Raw genomic sequence first — 7,235 nt, 5'->3', positions numbered from 1 at the left:
AATAATAAATTTATTATATTTTTTAAAACACATATTAGCTATAAAAAAAAAGAGAGAGAACGATCTTTCGGTAATTACATAAATGCACAACAGCATAAGCCAATTAGTCACATTGACGACAAAAGGGAAAAAAAAAGAAAGAAAAAAGAAGATTAGAAAGGACAAAAAAATTATAATTGTTATTGTTAAATTTATAAACATATATATAGGGTCCACAGACCACAGTCCACTAAAACACCGCCATTGGAACCTTTATAAGAATGCGAAACTCTCTTTTTAACTTTACTTGCTACGCTGGTTGTGATTTTTCCATAAACGGTTCTTTATTTTTTCTTTTTTCTTTTCAATTGCTGGGTTGTTTTTTTTTCTGCTATAACTTTGAATAATGGGAACAGAGTAATGGGATCGAGGCTCTATTGTGGGTGAATTTTGGAAGCTCGGTTCAACAAAATTTCAATGGTAAATGCGAGGGAAATTGTTGGTGCTTTTGCAAAATCTGCTTGATTAGGATTTTAAAGAATGTATGAATTAACATTGGTGGAAGAAGAACTTCATTATCTGCACGTTTCGGTAAATTTTTTAGTTGGTTCTCTTTATAAAGATTCCTCATCTCCCCAGCCCCCAAAATTCTTTTGCATTTTGGTGCTTAACGTCAGAGTTCATTTTAAAGATGGCTTTTTTTGTGCAAGAAAAGAAGAAGGGTTTGCTTTTTTATTATTTTGTTACTTTTTGATTATCTTGGGAATGAATTGGTTTTGGAAAAGTTGGTTTTTCTTTATTTCCCCAACTATTTTTCTGTGATTGAATTACGGACAATTGAGATTTTCCATTTGATAGTTTTGGGATGCACATTTTTCTCTCCTATTTTTTATGATTTGGACGTGACTCTGGACTTTGAATTTATTTCAATTCTACCTTGCACAATGTATGTTTGAGTCTTTTGGAAAAAGAATTTGTCACAGAATGATATATGATTGACTTTTACAGCCTAGCAAACTTAGTTGCAGAATTGCTTCAATTCTTTTGCAATGAATTTTTTACTATGTGGATCAAATAACACGTTGTCCCTTGAAAAAGTTGTGTAATGATTTATTGATGGTAAAATTGTGTGATAATGTCCATGGTGCTTATGATCCTAGAAAACTGAAACGTGTGGAAGGGTAATATAGTTGGCTTTTTCTGTCCAATGATATTGAAATGTAACGATATTTGCAACCTTATGAACTGTGATGAAGGATTTTAGTCCTTATGACCTGTTAAAATCATTGTGATGAAGAATTTTAGTCCTTATGATGCGATACAAAATTGAATTGTGGCAAAGTATCTTAGTCCCTGTGACTCAAGAAAATCAGATACAATGATCTGTGGTCCTATGAAATTGAATTGTGATGAAGGATCATAGTCCCTATGACCCGGAAAAATCGGATACAATTATGTGTGACCCTGTGAAATTGAATTGTGGCGAAGGATCTTAGTCGCTATGACCCGACCCAAAAATATCGGATACAATGATGCGTGGCCCTATGAAATTGAATTGTGGCGAAGTATCTTAATCCCTATGACCCGAAAATGCTTGACCCTTATGTTGCAAAATGATGTTATTTGGCTTTTTTTTAACCCATGAATATTGAAGTTTGATGGTAAGGTTGACCCTATGACCTTAAAATTTGGTGAAGGGTTTTTTGGCTCCAAATGTGGTGAGGGATCTCTTAGCTCCAAAATAGTGTTTACTTTCTCTAATGTTTTTTGTTTATGCTTTGAAATTTATCATAACAGTGAACAGTAACATCTAGTTTTTTTTACTGCACGTAACTTTACATAAGCTTCTCAAGCGTTGAAAGATGTTATAGATAATTATTTTGTCAAAAATGTTATAGATAAACAGAAAATAAATGAGTGACTGAATTCATAGTTAATTTGTGTTTTACAAAATTTTGTGTGCAAATCATTGCTCTTATGGAATATATTCATGTCCAAAAAAAAAAGAAAAAAGTTTGCTTTCGATTATTGGTGTTATTTTTTTTTATTATCTTGGGGATGAGTTGGTTTTTCTTTATTTTCACAAATATTTTTCTGTTATTAAGGACAATTGAGTTTTGCCATTTGATAGTTTTGGGGATGGACTGCTTTCTCTGTTATTTTTATGATTTGGATGTGACTCTAGACTTTGAATTTATTTCAATTCTACCTTGCATAATGTATGTTTGAGCCTTTTGGGAAAAGAATTTGTCGCTGAATAATATATGATTGACTTTTACAGCATGACAAACGTAGTTGCAGAATTGTTTCAATTATTTTGCAATGATTTTTTTACTATGTGGATCAGATAACATGTCCCTTGAAAAAGTTGTGTAATGATTTGTTGATGGTAAAATTGTGCAATAATGTTGATGATGCTTGTGATCTTAGAAAACTGAAATGTGTGGAAGAGTAATTTAGTTGGCTTTTTCTGTCCAATCATATTAAAATGTAATAACATATGTGGCCCTATGGATTGTTAGGATCTTAGTCCCTATGACCCGATAAAGTTGGAATGATGATATATGTGGCCCTGCGAGATTGGATTGTGAAGAAGGATTTTAGTATGTATATGGTGATATGTGTGGCCTTATGTTGAGTTGTGATGAAGGATTTTAGTCCTATGATCCAATTAAATCGGATACAATGTGTGACCCTACGAAATAAAATTGTGATGAAGGGTCCCTATGACCCAAAAAAATCGGATATGATGATATTGCTTGACCCTTCTGTTGTTGTGAAATGATGTTATTTGGCTTTTTGGCCCATGAACATTGAAATTTGATGGTATAATTGACCTTATGACATTGAAATATGGTGAATGATCTTTTGGCCCTAATGTAGTTGAAATGCAGTGAGAGATCTCTTGGCTCCAAAATAGAGTTTTTTTTTTTCTCTGATGTGTTCTTGTTCATGTTTTGAAATTTATATTTATTAGAACATTGAACAGTGAAATCTGGCTTTTCTCACTACAAGTAACTTTGCATATATAAGCTGCTCAAGAATTGAAAGATGTTATATATAAACAGAAAATAATTGAGTGATTGAATTCATTATCAATTTGTGATGGACTTTTACAACATGACAACTTAGTTGTAGAGTCATTTCAATTCTTTTGTGATGATTTTTTTTTGTTCACTTACTAGTGGATGAAATTGAAATTGTCATTTGAAAAAAGTTGTGCAATGATTTGTTTTGATCGTAAAATTATGGGATCATGTTCATTATTATTGTGAGCCTAGAAAAATGAAATGTGTGGAAGAGTAATATGTTTGACCTATATGACTTTGCAAAATCAAATTGTGGTGATGTATGATATAGCTGACTTTTTCTATCCAACAATATTGAGATGTAATAGTATATGTCTCCCTAAGAAATTGAATTGTGATGAAGGATATTAGTCCCTATGAGTCAATAAAATCGGATATGATGGTATGCTTGACACTTTACGTTGTGAAATGATGCCATCTGCTATTTTTTACTCTAAAATATTGAAGTTTGATGGTATAGTTGACTATATAAAGTTAAAATGGTGAAGGATCTTCTGGTTCCACAATAGAGTTTTCTTTCTCTGATGTGCTATTTTCATGCTTGAAATTTATTAGCACTGTCAAATCTGCTTTTTCTCATGCAACTAAATTTGCATGTATAGGCTGCTACTTTCTTCAAGAATTAAAAGATGTTATACATATGAGTGATTGAATTTATTGTCAGTTTATGTTGCACAAAAAAAAAAGTATAGAACACATACTCTTTGAATTTGTCATTCTAATTCTCTATACTAATCTATTATAACATGTATGCTAATCTATGTGAATCAGTCTCATTTTGAGATTCTTAATCAATCTCAACTCAAGGGAGATGCGAGTTGGTGGAATACATGTTCACTGCAAGGAATTGTGAGACCTCCTATGGGATGATCATATCCACCTCCCATGAGATGATCATATCCGAACTCTTCCTCAACTTCACTCAACTCTTAGAGTGAAGCTTGGTTCAAATATGAAATGGGAATCACATAACGCTTTTGATTATCTACGAAAAAAAAAAAAGAACACATACTCTTTGAATTTGTCGTTCTAATTCTCTATACTAATCTATTTCAACATGTATGCTAATCTATGTTAATCAATCTCATTTTGAGATTCTTCATCAATATCAACTCAAAGGAGATGCAAGGAATTGTAAGACCTCCCATAGGATAATTATATCCAAGCTCTCCCTTCACTTTGGTTCAAATATGAAATGGGGTTCACATAACGTGCTTTTTTTTTTTGGACATGGTGAGAATTGGGCAAATCTGGCCCACACCTGAAAGGATCCAAAATCCAAAATCCAAAATCCACCCAAACCCACATTCTCTAATTCAAACTACCTCTCCCTCTTACCTTCGTTCATTTTTCAATTTGTGCCTCCCGCAACAACTATGTTCACTCCCCAGAAGCGCATAAGCCACACTATTATATACGGATTCTACTCTGATAAGGACGATTCCACTTTCTCTATAGTTGATTCTGAGATGGCAACAATGGTGGATCATTGTTGTTCCAACGATGATGAAGGAAGATGGGTGTTGTTGCCTCGGTTACGACAGTGCAAGATAAAGGAGATGGCTTGACTGTTAGGGAGCAGGACCCGAGTCTGCAGGTGATGCATTGCTTTGAGTAGGTACTAGGGCTCTCGGGTTCCAATGACAATCTAAGCCCACGGTTGAGCATTAAAGGCTCATTGCTGCGAGTTCTCCCTTGATTACAAAACGATGAGACTCAAGAAACTCTGTTTCCATCGCCACCCGACTTCTCCCTTTTGATGATGTCTGCTACCTGAGCTTGGAGATTAGTAGTTGATGAATTGAGTAGTTGGTTCTGGTGATTTAACTATGCTAATGTGTGCGCCAACTTGTTTCCCTCATGAGGCGTCTAGGTAAACCACAATTTGACATTTGTTTTTGGATCGTTCTGATGTCCTGGATTATTGGGTTTACCTCCCAAATTGTACTTCCTGTTTTGAGAGTTTGAACTAGTAATTGATTGTCTGATTCAATGGTAGCCTTTTGAATTCCTAGGTTGTTGGCCAGAATTATAGCTTTTCTAATTGCTTGTGCTTCTGCTGACAGCGTTGATCGAGTTATGATTTTGTTAATTGTTCCTCTTAGAACATTCCCTTGGTGCTCTCTGATCACTGCAGCTGCTGCACCTGTTTTGGTTACATCTGAGAAGGCCACATCTGTATTCAACTGGAGCCAGCCATGTGGTGGAGGTCTCCATTTAACAGGCACTTTGCTTCTTGTGCTTGGTTCCATTACTTTGATGTTGAATTCCTTTGTATGATTGTTGTATTCTTGTTCTAGTTTCTTGCTTGGTTAATGACTAATTCTGGGTTAGGTTCTATATAGTTGTAGACTTGCATATTTCTTGCCTTCTATATTGACCACATAATGATGCCAATTCTGCTCCAATTTTGAGTCATTTCTGTCCTGTCTGCCGTCTTAGCATTCCTGAACATCTGTTGGAGCCAGTCCCCTATTGATTTTACGTTTTCCTTCGAGGTGATGTAATGTGACTAAGAACCAAACAACACTGCTCTTGTCTAGTCGCATAATAGCAGAGCATGTTCCCTGGTCTCTTCTTCCTGCAAGAAAATCATGCAAATATTAGAATTAGTAAGCTTTTTATTTCAATAAGTTTTCCCTTACCGGTATTATACTATGTGTAGCCTTCCAGATAAGCATTTTAATTTTCTGTGGAACCTTCATATTCCATATCCCTTGCCATAGTTCCTCCATTGAGTTGCTTGTCGAGGGGTTGTCTTTGGGTTTTTTTTCTTCCTCTTCTTTTTTTGCCGCATAGTACCCCATTTTTGTTGAATATTCTCCATCTTTTCTTTACAGCCAAATAAGCTTATCTGAATCTGAGGTTTTGCTTACTGGAGTCTGAACTATCATATTTGCCATAATCGGGGGAAAACTCATTTGAATTTTTGCTTTGTCCCATGATCTAGAGTTGGTGATAAACTCTTCCACTCTTTGGTTCATTGCATCCTTTTTTGAGTGGTTTATTGATACCATGATCCAGTTATCATCCCAAACTCTGACTCTGCTTCCCTTACCTAAGCTCCATTTACTTTTATTTTTCAAAAGATCTCTTCCCTATAATATGCTATTCGATACCCAAGATCCATTTCGGTGCTTCTGCGCTTCCTAAAATTCACAATTTGAAAAGAATATGGCTTTAAGTGTTTGCTCCCAAATGGCTTTCGAATTTTTTATTATTCTCCATGCTTGTTTGGCCAACTGTACAGTGTTTTGATGAAGAAATTCCTTGCCTCCCTCTTTTTGCTCCTACATACTTGGCCAAGCTTTCCAATGCACTCCTCTTTCTTTTCTCCACCAGAACTTCGCCACTTTAGCATTCAAATTATTGCAGAACGATTTTGGAAATCTAAGAATGCTCATGGCGTAGGTTGGTATCGCTTGTATAACTGCTTTGATTAGGACCTCCTTTCCAGCTTGGTTTAGAATGCTTTCCTTCCACCCTTCAATCTTTTCTTTCATTTTCTCCATGATTCATTCCAAGGACTTGTTTTTTGCTCTTTCCCATTGTGTTGGGAGCCCTAAATATTTACCTGGGTTGTCCCAAGATGCAATGTTTAGGATTTCTTCTATATTGACTCTAATTTGTATCGAAATTTGGTTGCCAAAGGTTATTCCAGATTTTTTCAGGTTGATCACTTGACCGGAAGCCGATGTGTATAGGTTAAGAATTTGAATCAATTTGTAAATTTCATCCTCTTTAGTTCCTTAAAAGATGATGCAATCATCAGCAAACAATAAATGTGTTATGGTTGGTGCATTAGGTGCTAATTTAATTCTTGAAATCTGTTTTTTATTTAAAGTATTATCCATCAAGATTGTGAAAACTTCAGATGCAATAATAAAAAGATAAGGGAAAAAAGGGTTTCCCTATCTTAATCTTCTTTGTGGAATAATTTCCTTTGACAAAGTGCCAATAATCTTGAACTCGTATGTCATAATTTTGATGCATTCCATGGTGAACTTGATCCACTTTTGGTGAAACCCGAGCCTCTTGAGGACCTCTTCCATAAATATCCATTTTATCTTATTGTATGCTTTGTTCATGTCGAGCTTGATGGCTAAGTCTTAAGAGGCTTCTTTCCTTTTGCTTGTTAACCTGTGGAAGGCTTCTTGCACAATGATT

This window comes from Arachis ipaensis, chromosome B09 (genome assembly GCF_000816755.2).
Source record: "Arachis ipaensis cultivar K30076 chromosome B09, Araip1.1, whole genome shotgun sequence".
NCBI lineage: Eukaryota > Viridiplantae > Streptophyta > Magnoliopsida > Fabales > Fabaceae > Arachis > Arachis ipaensis.
The sequence above is the reverse complement of the archived record's forward strand: the minus strand, read 5'-3'. Positions refer to the sequence as shown.